This window comes from Mobula birostris, chromosome 1 (assembly GCF_030028105.1).
Source record: "Mobula birostris isolate sMobBir1 chromosome 1, sMobBir1.hap1, whole genome shotgun sequence".
NCBI classification, from domain to species: Eukaryota; Metazoa; Chordata; class Chondrichthyes; order Myliobatiformes; family Myliobatidae; genus Mobula; species Mobula birostris.
In genome coordinates this window covers 1,359,214-1,377,025 of record NC_092370.1, presented here as the reverse complement: position 1 = coordinate 1,377,025, position 17,812 = coordinate 1,359,214, and the positions used below count along the sequence as shown (strand labels likewise).

General features: G+C 47.2%; 5 non-coding genes across 5 annotated transcripts; all 5 read left to right on the top strand.

Annotated features, from left to right (window-relative positions):
* Positions 1-1,925: 1,925 nt before the first annotated feature.
* Positions 1,926-1,998, top strand: trnaa-agc (transfer RNA alanine (anticodon AGC)). The gene has a single exon. It is a non-coding gene; the product is annotated as a tRNA-Ala (tRNA).
* Positions 1,999-2,504: 506 nt separating this feature from the next.
* Positions 2,505-2,590, top strand: trnay-gua (transfer RNA tyrosine (anticodon GUA)). Its single transcript is given in 2 exon segments — positions 2,505-2,541; positions 2,555-2,590. It is a non-coding gene; the product is annotated as a tRNA-Tyr (tRNA).
* A 4,825-nt stretch (positions 2,591-7,415) lies between these two features.
* Positions 7,416-7,488, top strand: trnaa-agc (transfer RNA alanine (anticodon AGC)). Its single transcript has one exon. It is a non-coding gene; the product is annotated as a tRNA-Ala (tRNA).
* A 2,141-nt stretch (positions 7,489-9,629) lies between these two features.
* trnaa-agc (transfer RNA alanine (anticodon AGC)) lies at positions 9,630-9,702 on the top strand. The gene has a single exon. It is a non-coding gene; the product is annotated as a tRNA-Ala (tRNA).
* Positions 9,703-10,208: 506 nt separating this feature from the next.
* trnay-gua (transfer RNA tyrosine (anticodon GUA)) lies at positions 10,209-10,294 on the top strand. Its single transcript is given in 2 exon segments — positions 10,209-10,245; positions 10,259-10,294. It is a non-coding gene; the product is annotated as a tRNA-Tyr (tRNA).
* The last annotated feature ends 7,518 nt before the right edge of the window (positions 10,295-17,812 follow it).

Genomic DNA, 17,812 nt, shown 5'->3' with positions numbered 1-17,812 from the left:
GCCCCAGAAGGCTGTGGAGGCCAAGTCTCTGAATGCTTTCAAGAAAGAGATGGATAGAGCTCTTAAAGATAGCGCTATCAAAGGTTCTGGGGATAAGACAGGAACTGGATGCAGATTGTGGATGATCAGCCATGATCACAGTGAATGGCGATGCTGGCTCGAAGGGCGGAATGCTCTACTTCTGCACCTATGATCTATTGCCCATTGTCTATTGACCAAGACTAAAATTGACAAAAAACACATAATTCTACCAAATAGTTACAACAGTGCAAAGTAATACCGTAATTTGATAAGAGCAGACCATGGGCACCGAAAAAAAAGTTTCAAAGACCTGATGGCCTCATCATCTCACGCAGACGGTAGAAGGAAGAAACTCCCCCTGCCATGCGCTTCCAGCGTCGCGAAACTGCTGATACAGCGTCCTGGAAGCACCCGCCCAGAGTCCTATTCTGAGTCCGTCCGAAAACTTCGATCTTCCGACCGGCCCTCCGACGCCGAGCACCGAGTACAATCTCTGCCGAGCGCATCGACCCAGGTCCCGGCCGCTAAGCAACAGGCAAAGCCGAGGATTCAGGATATTCCCCTCCGGAGATTTCGGATGACACATAGCAGCGGCAGCGAGGCAGGCCTGTCACAATTTTCACCAGATGTTCCTCCGTGCTCACATGTCTGCCTCCATCAAATCAGAATTGTGCACGGCCTCCTACTTGACAGGTAACAGATATTCATCACCGAAGAGGCTGGGCGTAGCACGTTTACAGAAGAAGAGACCGACACCAAGGCCCAGATGGAACATCGGTGACCTCTTCGTTGGAAGACATTTAGCAATCAGTGTAGGTTGAGCGATTCCAAACTGCACGAGGAAGGGATGCCAAAATCTGAATTCCGGCGCATCGTTGGAGGGTACAGTTGAAAACGAAGGCAGCTGACGACATTGTTAACGGCCTTATGTCGTTTCCATATATCCGTTGAATTGCAATGAGGCTCAACTAATGTGGTGGCACAAGTTGGGAGAAAAATCTCCATACTTCTGCAAAAGGTTTGAAGTGGGAGCGGTGAAACAGAAGAGGCAGATCTGCATTAAGTGTACAGGAGAATAAAATTGAATCGTCCTGCGCAAGCGAGCTCTTGGAACAGCAGGTTTGCAGTGTGCGTATGTCTGCAGTGTGTTGTCCCTCCTATCATCGACCCGGAGAGAAGCAAATCGTCCCGTGATGATGGAATTCAGTCATTGAGCTGTTCAGCTGATTTGTCATTTGGCTGTACTTTTGCAAAAGTGTCGGAGAATGCGGCAACGAAATAGGCAGGTATGGCGGATCCGAGATTGCTCCTTTGAGTGCAGTGTAGATTTCCACCAGAATGTTGAGTCGTAGATGGAGTTTTACAATCTGCCAGAAGAAATGGCTGACGCAGTCATGTCCTTGGTTCATGAAGATGTTCTGCTTCTGACACATGAGTTCCCGCCGGAGCGTAATGATCCAGGAATGGTGAATGCGGAAATGTTGCTAACTGTAGTGTTGTTGGTAATATGTGGGTATTGAGGGCCAGATTTCAGATGACGTGAATATGCATGTTCACGGAAGCGACGCATTACCCGGTATGTTTCGGTGTCTCTGTGAGGAAGTGATTGTACGCCGAATGTTTGTCGCTGCATTGAAGTGGAGATATCAATTCCAACTGCAATAACAATCGGTTGTAAAAATAGACAGAAGGATAATTCTTTGCATGCGATAGCATGAATTGCCGTTTGGAAACATGAAAGGTGGCAGTGGCAGAGAGCGACCGTATGTGTGTCGGAGTGGTTGGTTGATGATTGAGTGAGTGTGTCTGTGTGTGAGCTGATGATTGTGCAACAGTGAGCAGTGGCAGGCATGCAATGGTGCTTGTGGCGCAGAGCAAATCACAGGAGGGGAAATGGATGTGCTGGGGAATTAGCTCAAATGGTAGAGCGCTCGCTTAGCATGCGAGAGGTAGCGAGATCGATGCTCGCATTCTCCATTGACGTTTTGTATTCAGAGGCACTCGTCTCATCAAATTGCTCTGAATGTTGGAATGCACAAAAGGTAGGGGTGGCGAGATGGAGAGGAACATGTCTCAGGCAAAGGAAAGATGGGCATGTTGAAGGTCTGCTGCGTTGAAGGCAGGTAGGAGGAAAAGCTAGCTGGCAGCTGGTATTTCAGTAATGCATGAGCTGCAGGCGACCATTCAGATAGCAATCAGTTCAGTGGTCAAAAGGAATTTGCCCTGGACACGGGGCGAAATGAGAAAGCTGAGTACCCTTTGATTTTGACAAGCAAAGAAGATCAAAGAGCTGTGTTGGAGTCGCACCCAGAATGGTGATAAGCTCGGTGATGTGCGTCATCCGGTCGCCTGCGTCCCCTAGTGTTGGAAGGACTAGATATTGCAATTGGCAGGCTGTTGTTGTGGGTCGAGAGATACTAGGATGAAAATCTGCATAATCATTGTCGGTAGGAGCCAACGTGGCGAAACTCGGTGTCGCTTGTCCTTCGATAGCTCAGTTGGTAGAGCGGAGGACTGTAGAGGAAATGGAGTCATCCTTAGGTCGCTGGTTCGAATCCGGCTCGAAGGATCGGGACTTCTTTTACTGCGCCGATCATCAATTCCGTACTACAGAGCTTCTCGGTGGCACAAGACTGCAGTCCGAATTGCTCCGACTCGTGACGGGATAGAATACAGAGGCATCTAATCACATAACAGGCAAGGCCAGTCGATCACTGGGTCACATTTCTGAGCGCTATGTCCTCAAGCTTGCTGCTCTGACACTACGACAACCGTCACTCGTCCTAAGGTAACACAGAGATGGAAATGTTAGATCAGATTAGATTAGGTTATGACGACATTCAGTCCTTGTTCTTTTAAATCAACTTACAATGCATTAAAAATGATACCATGTTCCTCCGGTATGATATCACAAAAACACAAGAAGACCAAGACTATAAGTGACAAAATCCACATAATTCAAAGAGCTTTTACAAGTATATTAAGAGCAAAAGGATTGTAAGGGGTAAAATTGGTCCTCTTGAAGATCAGAGTGGTCGGCTTTGAGCAGAACCAAAGGAAATGGGGGAGATCTTAAATAGGTGTTTTGCGTCTGTACTTACTAAGGAAACTGGCATGAAATGTATGGAATTGAGGGAATCAAGTAGTGAGACCACGGCAACTGTACAGATTGAAAAGGAAGAGGTGCTTGCTGTCTTGCGGAAAATTAAAGTGGATAAATCCCCGGCACCTGACAGGGTGTTCCCGCGGACCTTGAAGGAGACTAGTGTTGAAATTGCGGGGGCCCTGGCAGAAATATTTAAAATGTCGCTGTCTACGGGTGAAGAGCCGGAGAATTGGAGAGTGGCTCATGTTGTTCCGTTGTTTAAAAAAGAATCGAAAAGTAATCCGGGAAATTATAGGCCGGTGAGTTTAACGTCAGTAGTAGGTAAGTTATTGGAGGGAGTACTAAGAGACAGAATCTACAAGCATTTGGATAGACAGGGACTTACTAGGGAGAGTCAACTTGGCTTTGTGCGTGGTAGGTCATGTTTGACCAATCTGTTGGAGTTTTCGAGGAGGTTACCAGAAAAGTGGATGAAGGGAAGGCAGTGGATATTGTCTACATGGACTTCAGTAAGTCCTTTGACAAGGTCCCGCATGGGAGGTTAGTTAGGAAAATTCAGTCGCTAGGTATACATGGAGAGGTGGTAAATTGGATTGGACATTGGCTCGATGGAAGAAGCCAGAGAGTAGTGGTAGAAAATTGCTTCTCTGAGTGGAGGCCTGTGACTAGTGCTGTGCCACAGGGATCAGTGCTGGGTCCATTGTTATTTGACATCTATATCAATGATCTGGATGATAATGTGGTAAATTGGATCAGCAAGTTCGCTGATGATACAAAGATTGGATGTGTAGTAGACAGTGAGGAAGGTTTTCAGAGCCTGCAGAGGGACTTGGACCAGCTGGAAAAATGGGCTGAAAAATGGCAGATGGAGTTTAATACTGACAAGTGTGAGTTTTTGCACGTTGTAAGGATAAACCAAGGTAGAACATACAGGGTTGTAAGGCACTGAGGAGTGCAGTGGGACAGAGGTATCTGGGAATACAGATACAAAATTCCCTAAAAGTGGCGTCACAGGTAGATAGGGTCGTAAATAGAGCTTTTGGTACATTGGCCTTTATTAATCGTAGTATTGAGTATAAGAGCTGGAATGTTATGATGAGGTTGTATAAGGCATTGGTGAGGCCGAATCTGGAGTATTGTGTTCAGTTTTGGTCACCAAATTACAGGAAGGATATAACTAAGGTAGAAAGAGTGCAGAGAAGGTTTACAAGGATGTTGCCGGGACTTGAGAAACTCAGTTACAGAGAAAGGTTGAATAGGTTGGGACTTTATTCCCTGGAGCGTAGAATAATGAGGGGAGATTCGATAGAGGTATATAAAATTATGATGGGTATAGATAGAGTGAATGCAAGTAGGCTTTTTCCACTGAGGCAAGGGGAAAAATAAACCAGAGGACATGGGTTAAGCGTGAGGGGGGAAAAGTTTAAAGGGAACATTAGTGGGGGGGCTTCTTCACACAGAGAGTGGTGGGAGTATGGAATGAGCTGCCAGACGAGGTGGTAAATGCGGCTCTTTTTTAACATTTAAGAATAAATTGGACAGATACATGGATGGGAGTTGTGTGCAGGGCTATGGTCCGTGTGCAGGTCAGTGGGACTAGGCAGAAAATGGTTCGGCACAGCCAAGAAGCGCCAAAGGGCCTGTTTCTGTGCTGTAGTTTCTATGGTTCTATGGTTCTAATTCTACCAAATACTTAAGCAGTGCAAAACAATACCGCAATATGATAACAGCAGACCATGGGCACGGAAAAAAGTCTCAAAGACCCGATTGTCTCGTCATCTCACGCAGACGGTAGAAGGAAGAAAATCCCCCTGCCATGAGCTTCCATCGGCTCGAACTTGCCGATGCAGCGTCCTGGAAGCACGGGACCACAGTCCAAAGTCTGAATCCGTCCGAAAACTTCCAGCCTCCGACCAGCGCTCAGACACCGAGCACCGAGCAACCTCTCTGCCGAACGCTTCCACCCGGGCCACGGCCACAAAGCAACAGGCAAAGCCGAGAATTCGGGGCATTTCCCTCCAGAGATTTCCGATTACACAGTAGCCGCGGCAGCGAAGCAGGCGTTTCAGAAGTTTCACCAGATATTTCTCCGTGCTCTCACGTCTGCCTCCATGAATGCGAGAGTTGTGCACGGCCTGCTACCTGACAGATAAGAGATATGCATCACCGGAGAGGCCGCGTGTAGGAAGTGTAGAGAGGAAGAAACCGACACAAAGGCCCAGATGGAACATCGGTGACCTCTTCGTTGGAAGACATTTAGCAATCAGTCTAGGATGAGCGATTCCAAACTGCAGGAGCAAGGGATGCCAGAATCTGAATTTCGGCTGATCGTTGGAGGGCACCGTTGAAAGCGAAGGCAGCTGACGGCATTGCCATCGCCCTTATGTCGTTTCCATATATCCGTTGAGGTGGAATTCGGCTCATCTGTGTGGTGGCGCAAGTCCAGAGCAAAATCTTCATATTTCTGCGAGTGATTTGAAGTGAGAGCTGTGAAACAGAAGAGTCAGATGTGAATTAGAAGTACAGCAACATGAAATTGGAGCGCCCTGCAGAAGCGAGCTCTTGGAACAGCAGGTTTGCAGTGTGCATATGTCTGCAGTGTTTTGTCCCTCCTATCATCGTCCCAGAGAGAGGCAAATAGTCCATTGATGATGGAATTCAGTCATTGAGCTTTTCAGCTGATTTGTCATTTGGCTGTAGTTTTCCAAAATTGTCGGAGAATGCTGCAACGAAATAGACAGGAACGGCAGATCCGAGAATGCTCTGTTTGATAGCAGTGTAGAATTCCAGGAGAATGTTGTGTCGTTGATGCAGTTTTACAATCTCCTAGAAGAAATGGAATTCAGGCCATTGCCTTGGTTCATGAAGATGTTCTGCATCTGACACATGAGTTCCCTCCGTGGCGTAATAATACAGGAAAGGTGAATGCGGGAAGGTTGCTAACAGTGGTGCTGTTGGTGATATGCTGGTGTTGAGGGGCCTGATTTCAGCTGAGGGGCATCTGCATGTTCACAGAAGCGACGCTTTGCACGGTATGATTCGGTGCCTCCATGAAGAAGTGATATTACGCCGAATTTTTGTCGCTACTTTGCAGTCTAGATATCTGTTATAGTTCGGTCCGTGATGTCCATATTCCGGTACCCGGTCCGGTTCATCGACCCTTGCTCCAGGTTTCCTTTCTACCCTGTTTCTGTCCTTGTTGAGCTAATTGAGGCAGCCGATTCTCGTTGGGGCTGGCTGCATAAATACCTCCAGAGACCAGGTCGTGGTTGCTGGATTGTTCTTGTCCTAACACCTAGTATCCCTTCCATTGCCTTCTGTTTCCTCTCCTGAAGCCCTACCCTGTCTTGCCGGAAACGCTCGCGTTGTCTTGCTGGAAACCCTCACCTTGTCCTGCTGGAAACCCTCGCCTTGTCTTGCCGGAAACGCCCGTCTTGGCTTGCTGGAAACTGTCGCCTCGTCATGCCTACAGTCTTGTACTGTAGCCACCCTGTTCCTAGCTCCCTTCCTATCCCTTGACTCCGCCCAGGTAAGCCAGGCCGTCTTGCCGTTGCCTGGAGTTGGTTCTGTCCCGACCTGTCATTTGCCTCTGTTGGGTTGTGATCCGCGCCCTGCCCAGGAGGAACCTGCTAAGCCTCACCTCAAGGCTGCAGCCTCCAGCCTCGCTTTTCCTCAAGTCTCTGGCCTCCAGCCTCGCCTCGCCTCGAGTCTCGTGCCTCCGGTCTCCAGCCTCGCCTCGCCTCAAGTCTCAAGTCTCAAGTCTCAGGTGTCGTCCTGCCTGCCTGCCAAGACTCGTCCTTGCCTGGTTCTGGAGCCGAGCCAGAGGCAAGACCCAGGTACTGGGTCCTTGTGCAGTCTCTGGCTCGGCGTCCAAGCTCGGGCTCCTAGCTCCCTTGTTCAGTCCTGTTGCAGGTTCCTGGTTTTCCTGTCCATGTCCTTGCTATCGCGCTGTATCCTAGTCCTGTCCCTGGTACTTCAGTGTCTGTGTCTTGCACTTGGGTCCGTTTCCAGCCCATGCCCGTATGACAATATCAATTCCAACTGCCGTTACAATCCGTTGTAAAAATAGGCAGAAGTATAATTCTTTGCTGCGCGAGAATGAATTGTCGTTTGGGGACATGAAAGGTAACAGTGGCAGAGAGCGACCGTATGTGTGTCTGAGTGGTTGGTTGATGATTGAGTGAGTGTGTCTGTGTGTGAGCTGATGATTGTGCAACGGTGAACAGCGGCAAGCATGCAATGGTACTTGTGGCGCTGAGCAAATTACAGTAGGTCAACCGGATGAGCTGGGGAATTAGCTCAAATGGTAGAGCGCTCGCTTAGCATGCGAGAGGTAGCGAGATCGATGCTCGCATTCTCCATTGACATTTTGCATCCAGAGGCACTCGTCTCATTAAATTGCTCTGAAGTTTGGAATGCACAAAATATAGGGGTGGCGGAGAGGGACATGAACCTGTCTCAGTCAAAGGAAAAGGGGAAATCTGCTGCGTTGAAAGCAGATATGAGGAACAGCCAGCTGGCAGCTGGTGTTTCAGTGATGCATGAGCAGCAGGCGATCATTCAGACAGAAATCGGTTAAGTGGTCGAAAGGAAATTGCCCTGGACACTGGCGGAAATGGGAAAGCGGAGTAACCTTTGATTTTGAGAAGAAAAGAAGATCAAAGAGCTGTGTTGGAGTCGCACCGAGAATGGTGACAAGCTCGGTGATGTGCGTCATCCGGTCGCCTGCGTCCCCTAGTGTTGGAAGGACTAGATATTGCAATTGGCAGGCTGTTGTTGTGGGTCGAGAGACACCAGGATGAAAATCTGCATAATCATTGTCGGTAGGAGCCAACGTGGCGAAGCTCGGTGTCGCTTGTCCTTCGATAGCTCAGTTGTAGGAACGGAGGACTGCAGAGGAAATGGAGTCATCCTTAGGTCGCTGGTTCGAATCCGGCTCGAAGGATCCGGACTTCTTTTACTACGCCGATCATCAATTCCGTACTACAGAGCTTCTCGGTGGCACAAGACCGCACTCCGAATTGCTCCGAGTCGTGACGAGGTAGAATACAGAGGCATCTAATCACATAACAGGCAAGGCCAGCAGATCACTGGGTCACATTTCCGAGCGCTATGTCCTCACGCTTGTTGCTCTGACAGTACGACAACTCTCGCTCGTCCTAAAGTAACACAAAGATAGAAATATTAGATTAGATTAGATGATGAGGACACTCAGTCCTCGTTTGTTAAGGCATTTCAGAAGTTTCACCAGATGATCCACCGTGTTCTCATGTCTGCCTCCATCAAATCAGAATTGGGCACCGCCTCCTACTTGACGGATAACAGATATGCATCAGTGTACAGGGGAAGAGACAGACACAAAGACCCAGATGGAACATCGGTGACCTCTCCGTTGGAAGATACTTAGCAATCAGTCTAGGTTGAGCGATTCCAAACTGCACGAGCAAGGGATGCCAGAATCTGAATTTCGGCGGATCGCTGGAGGGCACCGTTGAAAGCGAAGGCAGCTGACGGCATCGCTATCGGCCTTTTGTCGTTTCCATACATCCGCTGTGGTGCACATCGGCTCATCTGTGTGGTGACACAAGTTGGGAGAAAATTCTTCATATTTCTGCAAGAGCTTTGAAGTGGGGACTGTGAAACAGAAGAGAGAGATGTGCATTAAGTGTGGAGGAACATGAAATTGGAGCGCCCTGCACAAGCGAGCTCTTGCAAGAGCTGGTTTGTCGTGTGCGTATGTCTGCAGTGTGTTGTGCCTCCTATCATCGTCCCGGAGAGAAGCAAATCGTCCCGTGATGATGGAATTCAGTCATTGAGCTGTTCAGCTGATTAGTCATTTGGCTGTACTTTTCCAAAAGTGTCGGAAATGCGGCAACGAAATAGACAGGAACGGCAGATCTGAGAATGCTCTCTTTGATAGCAGTGTAGAATTCCAGCAGAATGTTGAGTCGGTGATGGAGCTTTAGAACCTGCCAGAAGAAATGGATGACGCGGAGAACTCCTTGGTTCATGATGAAGTTCTGCTTCTGACACATGAGGTCCCGCCGGGGCGTAATAGTACAGGAACTCTGAATTGGAAAGGTTGCTAACTGTGTTGTTGCTTGTGATATGTGTGTGTTGACGGGCCAAATTTCAGCAGAGGTGAATACGCATGTTCACGGAAGCGATGCATAACACGTTATGTTTCGGTGTCTCTGTGAGGAAGTGATTGTACGCCGAACGTTTGTCACTACATTTAAGTGGAGATATCAATTCCAACTGCAATAACAATCGGTTGTAAAAATAGAAGGATAATTCTTTGCATGCTGGAGAATGAATTGTCGTTCGGGTACATGAAAGGTGACAGTGGCAGAGAGCGACCGTATGTGTGTCGGAGTGGTTGGTTGATGATTGAGTGAGTGTGTCTGTGTGTGAGCTGCTGATTGTGCAACGGTGAGCAGTGGCAGGCATGCAATGGTGCTTGTGGCGCAGAGCAAATCACAGGAGGGGAAATGGATGTGCTGGGGAATTAGCTCAAATGGTAGAGCGCTCGCTTAGCATGCGAGAGGTAGCGAGATCGATGCTCGCATTCTCCATTGACATTTTGTATTCAGAGGCACTCGTCTCATCAAATTGCTCTAAATGTTGGAATGCACAAAAGGTAGGGGTGGCGAGATGGAGAGGAACGTGTCTCAGCCAAAGGAAAGACGGGCATGTCGAAGGTCTGCTGCGTTGAAGGCAGGTGGGAGGAAAAGCTAGCTGGCAGCTGGTATTTCAGTAATGCATGAGCTGCAGGCGACCATTCAGATAGCAATCAGTTCAGTGGTCAAAAGGAATTTGCCCTGGACACGGGGCGAAATGAGAAACCTGAGTAGCCTTTGATTTTGACAAGCAAAGAAGATCAAAGAGCTGTGTTGGTGTCGCACCCAGAATGGTGATAAGCTCGGTGATGTGCGTCATCCGGTCGCCTGCGTCCCCTAGTGTTGGAAGGACTAGATATTGCAATTGGCAGGCTGTTGTTGTGGGTCGAGAGATACTAGGATGAAAATCTGCATAATCATTGTCGGTAGGAGCCAACGTGGCGAAGCTCGATGTCGCTCGTCCTTCGATAGCTCAGTTGGTAGAGCGGAGGACTGTAGAGGAAATGGAGTCATCCTTAGGTCGCTGGTTCGAATCCGGCTCGAAGGATCGGGACTTCTTTTACTGCGCCGATCATCAATTCCGTACTACAGAGCTTCTCGGTGGCACAAGACTGCAGTCCGAATTGCTCCGACTCGTGACGGTATAGAATACAGAGGCATCTAATCACATAACAGGGAAGGCCAGTTGATCACTGGGTCACATTTCAGAGCGCTATGTCCTCAAGCTTGCTGCTCTGACACTACGACAACCGTCACTCGTCCTAAGGTAACACAGAGATGGAAATATTAGATTAGATTAGATTAGGTTATGACGACATTCAGTCCTTGTTCTTTGAAATCAACTTACAATGCATTAAAAAATGATACCATGTTCCTCCGGTATGATATCACAAAAACACAAGAAGACCAAGACTATGAGTGACAAAATCCACATAATTCAAAGAGCTTTTACAAGTATATTAAGAGCAAAAGGGTTGTAAGGGGTAAAATTGGTCCTCTTGAAGATCAGAGTGGTCGGCTTTGTGCAGAACCAAAGGAAATGGGGGAGATCTTAAATAGGTGTTTTGCGTCTGTATTTACTAAGGAAACTGGCATGAATTCTATGGAATTGAGGGAATCAAGCAGTGAGATCATGGCAACTGTATAGATTGAAAAGAAAGAGCTGCTTGCTGTCTTGAGGAAAATTAAAGTGGATAAATCCCCGGGACCTGACAGGGTGTTCCCTCGGACCTTGAAGGAGACTAGTGTTGAAATTGCGGGGGCCCTGGCAGAAATATTTAAAATGTCGCTGTCTACGGGTGAAGTGCCGGAGGATTGGAGAGTGGCTCATGTTGTTCCGTTGTTTGAAAAAGAATCGAAAAGTATTCCGGGAAATTATAGGCCGGTGAGTTTAACGTCAGTAGTAGGTAAGTTATTGGAGGGAATACTAAGAGACAGAATCTACAAGCATTTGGATAGACAGGGGCTTATTAGGGAGAGTCAACATGGCTTTGTGCGTGGTAGGTCATGTATGACCAATCTGTTGGAGTTTTTCGAGGAGGTTACCAGGAAAGTGGATGAAGGGAAGGCAGTGGATATTGTCTACATGGACTTCAGTAAGGTCTTTGACAAAGTCCCGCATGGGAGGTTAGTTAGGAAAATTCAGTCGCTAGGTATACATGGAGAGGTGGTAAATTGGATTGGACATTGGCTCGATGGAAGAATCTAGAGAGTGGTGGTAGAAAATTGCTTCTCTGAGTGGAGGCCTGTGACTAGTGGTGTGCCACAGGGATCAGTGCTGGGTCCATTGTTATTTGTCATCTATATCAATGATCTGGATGATAATGTGGTAAATTGGATCAGCAAGTTCGCTGATGATACAAAGATTGGAGGTGTAGTAGACAGTGAGGAAGGTTTTCAGAGCCTGCAGAGGGACTTGGACCAGCTGGAAAAATGGGCAGAAAAATGGCAGATGGAGTTTAATACTGACAAGTGTGAGGTATTGCACGTTGGAAGGACAAACCAACGTAGAACATACAGGGTTAATGGTAAGGCACTGAGGAGTGCAGTGGAACAGAGGGATCTGGGAATACAGATACAAAATTCCTTAAAAGTATCGTCACAGGTGAATAGGTTCGTAAAGAGAGCTTTTGGTACATTGGCCTTTATTAATCGTAGTATTGAGTATAAGAGCTGGAATGTTATGATGAGGTTGTATTAGGCACTGGTGAGGCCGAATCTGGAGTATTGTGTTCAGTTTTGGTCACCAAATTACAGGAAGGATATAAATAAGGTTGAAAGAGTGCAGAGAAGGTTTACAAGGATGTTGCCGGGACTTGAGAAACTCAGCTACAGAGAAAGGTTGAATAGGTTGGGACTTTATTCCCTGGAGCATAGAAGAATGAGGGGAGATTTGATAGAGGTATATAAAATTATGATGGGTATAGATAGAGTGAATGCAAGCAGGCATTTTCCACTGAGGCAAGGGGAGAAATAAACCAGAGGTCATGGGTTAAGGGTGAAGGGGGAAAAGTTTAAAGGGAACATTAGGGGGGGCTTCTTCACACAGAGAGTGGTGGGAGTATGGAATGAGCTGCCAGACGAGGTGGTAAATGCGGCTCTTTTTTAACATTTAAGAACAAATTTGACAGATACGTGGATGGGAGTTGTATGGAGGGATATGGGCCGTGTGCAGGTCAGTGGGACTAGGCAGAAAATGGTTCGGCACAGCCAAGAAGGGCCAAAGGGCCTGTTTCTGTGCTGTAGTTTCTATGGTTCTGTGGTACTAATTCTTCCATATAGTTAAGCAGTGCAAAGCAATACCGCAATTTGATAAGAGCAGACCATGGGCACGGAGAAAACAGTCTCAAAGACCTGATTGCATTGTCATCTCACGCAGACGGTAGAAGGAAGAAAATCCTCCTGCCATGAGCTTCCAGCGGCTCGAACTTGCCGCTGCAGCGTCTTGGAAGCAACCGACCACAGTTCAAAGTCTGAGTCCGTCCGAAAACTTCCAGCTTCCGACCAGCGGTCCGACACCGAGCACCGAGCAACCTCTCTGCCGAACGCTTCCACCCGGGCCCCGGCCGCCAAGCAACAGGCAAAGCCGAGAATTCGGGGCATTTCCCTCCGGAGATTTCCGATCACACAGTAGCCGCGGCAGCGAAGCAGGCATTTCCAAAGTTTCACCAGATGTTCCTCCGTGCATCACGTCTGCCGCCATCAGTGCGGAATTGTGCACGGCCTCCTACCTGACAGATAAGAGATATGCATCACCGGGGAGGCCGCGTGTAGCAAGTGTAGAGAGGAAGAGACCGACACAAAGGCCCAGATGGAACATCGGTGACCTCTTCGTTGGAAGACATTTAGCAATCAGTCTAGGATGAGCGATTCCAAACTGCACGAGGAAGGGATGCCAGAATCTGAATTTCGGCTGATCCTTGGAGGGCACCGTTGAAAGCGAAGGCAGCTGACGAAATTATTATCGCCCTTATGTCTTTTCCATATATCCATTGAGATGGAATTCGGCTCATCTGTGTGGTGGCGCAAGTCCGGAGCAAAATCTTCATATTTCTGCGAGTGATTTGAAGTGAGAGCTGTGAAACAGAAGAGTCAGATGCGCATTAGGTGTACAGCAACATGAAATTGGAGCGCCCTGCAGAAGCGAGCTCTTGGAACAGCAGGTTTGCAGTGTGCATATGTCTGCAGTGTTTTGTCCCTCCTATCATCGTCCCGGAGAGAGGCAAATCGTTTATTGATGATGGAATTCAGTCATTGAGCTTTTCAGCTGATTTGTTATTTGGCTGTAGTTTTCCAAAAGTGTCGCAGAATACGGCAACGAAATAGACAGGGACGGCAGATCCGAGAATGCTCTGTTTGATAGCAGTGTAGAATTCCAGGAGAATGTTGTGTCGTTGATGCAGTTTTACAATCTCCTAGAAGAAATGGAATTGCGGCCATTGCCTTGGTTCATGAAGATGTTCTGCTTCTGACACACGAGTTCCCTCCGTGGCGTAATAATACAGGAAAGGTGAATGCGGGAATGTTGCTAACAGTGGTGCTGTTGGTGATATGTTGGTGTTGCGGGGCCAGGTTTCAGCTGAGGGGCATCTGCATGTTCACGGAAGCAACGCATTGCACGGTATGTTTCGGTGTCTCCATGAAGAAGTGATTTTACGCCGAATTTTTGTCGCTACTTTGAAGTCTAGATATCTGTTATAGTTCGGTCCGTGATGTCCAAATTCCGGTTCCCGGTCCGGTTCATCAAGCCTTGCTCCAGGTTTCCTTTCTACCCTGTTTCTGTCCTTGTTGAGCTAATTGAGGCAGCTGATTCTCGTTGGTGCTGGCTGCATACATACCTTCAGAGACCAGGGCGTGGTTGCTGGATTGTTCTTGTCCTAACACCTTGTATCCCTTCCACTGCCTTCTGTTTCCTCTCCTGAAGCCCTGCCCTGTCTTGCTGGAAACGCTCGCCTTGTCTTGCTGGAAATGCTCTCCATGTCTTGCTGGAAACGCTCGCCTTGTCTTGCTGGAAACGCTCGCCTTGTCTTGCTGGAAACGCTCGCCTTGTCTTGCTGGAAACGCTCGCCTTGTCTTGCTGGAAACCGTCGCCTTGTCTTGCTGGAAACCGTCGCCTTGTCTTGCTGGAAACCGTCGCCTTGTCTTGCTGGAAACACTCGCCTTGTCTTGCTGGAAACGCTCACCTGGTCTTGCTGGAAACGCTCACCTGGTCTTGCTGGAAACGCTCACCTGGTCTTGCTGGAAACCCTCGCCTTGTCTTGCTGAAAACACTCGCCTTGTCTTGCTCGAAATACTCGTCTTACCTTGCTGGAAACGCTCACCTGGTCTTGCTGGAAACACTCACCTTGGCTTGATGGAAACTATCGCCTCGTCGTGCCTGCAGTCTTGTACTGTAGCCACCCTGTTCCTAGCTCCCTTCCTATCCCTTGCCTCCGCCCAGGTAAGCCAGGCCGTCTTGCCGTTACCTGGAGTTGGTTCTGTCCCGTCCTGTCATTTCCCTCTGTTGGGTGGTGATCCGCGCCCTGCCCAGGAGGAACCTGCTAAGCCTCGCCTCACGTCTCCAGCTTCCAGCCTCGCCTCGCCTCAAGTCTCCGGCCTCCAGCCTCGCCTCGCCTCGCCTCGAGTCTCGTGCCTCCGGTCTCCAGCCGCGCCTCACCTCAAGTTTCCTGACTCCAGTCTCCAGCCTCGCCTCGCCTCAAGTCTCAAGTCTCAAGTCTCAAATCTCAGGTCTCGTCCCGCCTGCCTGCCAAGACTCGTCCTTGCCTGGTTCTGGTGCCGAGCCAGAGGCAAGACGCAGATACTGGGTCCTTGTGCAGTCTCTGGCTCGGAGTCCAAGCTCGGGCTCATAGCTCCGTTGTTCAGTCCTGTTCCAGGTTCCTGGTTTTCTTGTCCATGTCCTTACCATCGCCCTGTATCCTAGTCCTGTCCCTAGTACTTCAGTGTCTTTGTCTTGCACTTGGGTCCGTTTCCAGCCCGTGCACGTATGACGATATCAATTCCAACTGCCGTTACAATCGGTTGTAAAAATAGACAGAAGTATAATTCTTTGCATGCGGGTGAATGAATTGTCGTTTGGGGACATGAAAGGTGACAGTGGCAGAGAGCGACCGTATGTGTGTCTGAGTGGTTGGTCGATGATTGAGTGAGTGTGTCTGTGTGTGAGCTGATGATTGTGCAACGGTGTTCAGCGACAGGCATGCAATGGTGCTTGTGGCGCTGAGCAAATTACAGGAGGTGGATCGGATGTGCTGGGGAATTAGCTCAAATGGTAGAGCGCTCGCTTTTCTTTACCTGAGACAAAAGAATTATGAAGTAGGAGGTAAATCAGCTAGATTATTAGCATATAAATTACGAAAACAACAAGCAGACAATACAATTCATAAAATAAAGAATCCAAAGACAAAGCTTGTGGAGAGTAAAATAGGGAAAATTCAAGAGAGTTTTGAAACATATTATCGAGAGCTGTACTCCCAAACCCGGGCCCCCAATGAGCCCTATATAGACAGTGTATTGAATTTTTTAGATCTACCTAAACTTACAGATTTACAAAATGAAAGTTTATTAGAACCAGTAACTGTCAAAAAACTGAACGTGGCCATCTCTAGGTTAAAGGCTGGAAAGTCCCCGGGTTCTGATGGGTTACCTCAGAGTGGTACAAGTCCCTGAATACACAGTTAGACCCATTACTACTTAACACCTTTAATTGGATCTTGCAGAGAGGAGAAACTCCACCTTCCTGGAGAGAAGCGATTATTTCAGTTATTCCTGAAGAGGGTAAAGATAAACTAGAATGTGGCAATTATCGGCCAATTAGTGTTCTTAACTTAGATTAGAAACTATTTACATCTATATTAGCGCGCAGATTGGAAAAGCTTTTACCTGGCCTAATCCACTTAGACCAGACTGGATTTATTCAACAAAGACAAACACAGGACAACGTAAGGAGAACTCTGCACATATTAGAACAGGTTAATAAGAACGAGACAGAGACAATTGTAGTAGGATTGGACGCTGAGAAAGCTTTTGATTCGGTTAGTTGGGCATTCCTATACAGAGTGTTAGGAAGATTCGGCTTTCAAGAAAAGTTTATTAAAGTAATTCAGACTCTATATGACAGCCCTACAGCCCGAATTAAGATAAATGGGGACATCTCTGACTCCTTCATCTTAGAGAGAGGCACTAGACAGGGATGCCCAATTTCTCCTCTCCTTTTTGCGCTATATATTGAACAGCTTGCCCAACTAATAAGACAGAGTGAAATCGTAAAAGGTGTCAAGGTGGCAGGGATTGAACAGAAAGTGGCATTATTCGCAGATTATGTTTTGGTCTATCTGAGTGAACCAGAAAAATCATTTATAGGATTGTTTACACTGTTGGATGACTTTGAGAAAATATCAGGTTTTAAAATAAATGTAAAGAAAACGCAGGTTATGTCCCTAAATTATACACCATCCAAAAAATTGCAGGATACATATGATCTTAAGTGGGAAACTAAATCATTAAAATATTTAGAAATAACCCTGCCGAAGGATCTTTCAACACTGTCACAGGTAAATTATGGGCCATTAATCTCAGAGATAAAAGCAGATATGCATAGATGGAATCTTATCCCCTTTTTAAGTTTAAATTCAAGGATAAATACCATAAAAATGAATATTCTTCCTCGGTTATTGTATCTTTTCCGTACTTTACCGGTGGAGGGGGATGATAATCAATTCAGGGAATGGAACAAATGGATTTCCCACTTCAATCTACATGTAGATTGAGTGAACCAAATTGGTAAAGGTGCTGAGGAAGAGGATTTCTTGAAATGTATGCAGGATGGTTTTTTGAACCAACATGTCGAGGAACCAACTAGAGAGCAGGCTATTTTGGACTGGGTTTTGAGCAATGAGGAAGGGTTAATTAGCAATTTGTCGTGAGAGGCCCCTTGGGTAAGAGCGACCATAATATGGTGGAATTCTTCATTAAGATGGAGAGTGACATAGTTAATTCAGAAACAAAGGTTCTGAACTTAAAGAGGGGTAACTTTGAAGGTATGAGACGTGAATTAGCTAAGATAGACTGGCAAATGACACTTAAAGGATTGACGGTGGATATGCAATGGCAAGCATTTAAAGGTTGCATGGATGAACTACAACAATTGTTCATCCCAGTTTGGCAAAAGAATAAATCAAGGAAGGTAGTGCACCCGTGGCTGACAAGAGAAATTAGGGATAGTATCAATTCCAAAGAAGAAGCATACAAATTAGCCAGAGAAAGTGGTTCACCTGAGGACTGGGATAAATTCAGAGTTCAGCAGAGGAGGACAAAGGGCTTAATTAGGAAGGGGAAAAAAGATTATGAGAGAAAACTGGCAGGCAACATGAAAACGGACTGTAAAAGCTTTTATAGATATGTAAAAAGGAAAAGACTGGTAAAGACAAATGTAGGTCCCCTGCAGACAGAAACAGATGAATTGATTATGAGGAGCAAGGACATGGCAGACCAATTGAATAATTACTTTGGTTCTGTCTTCACTAAGGAGGACATGAATAATCTTCCAGAAATAGTAGGGGACAGACGG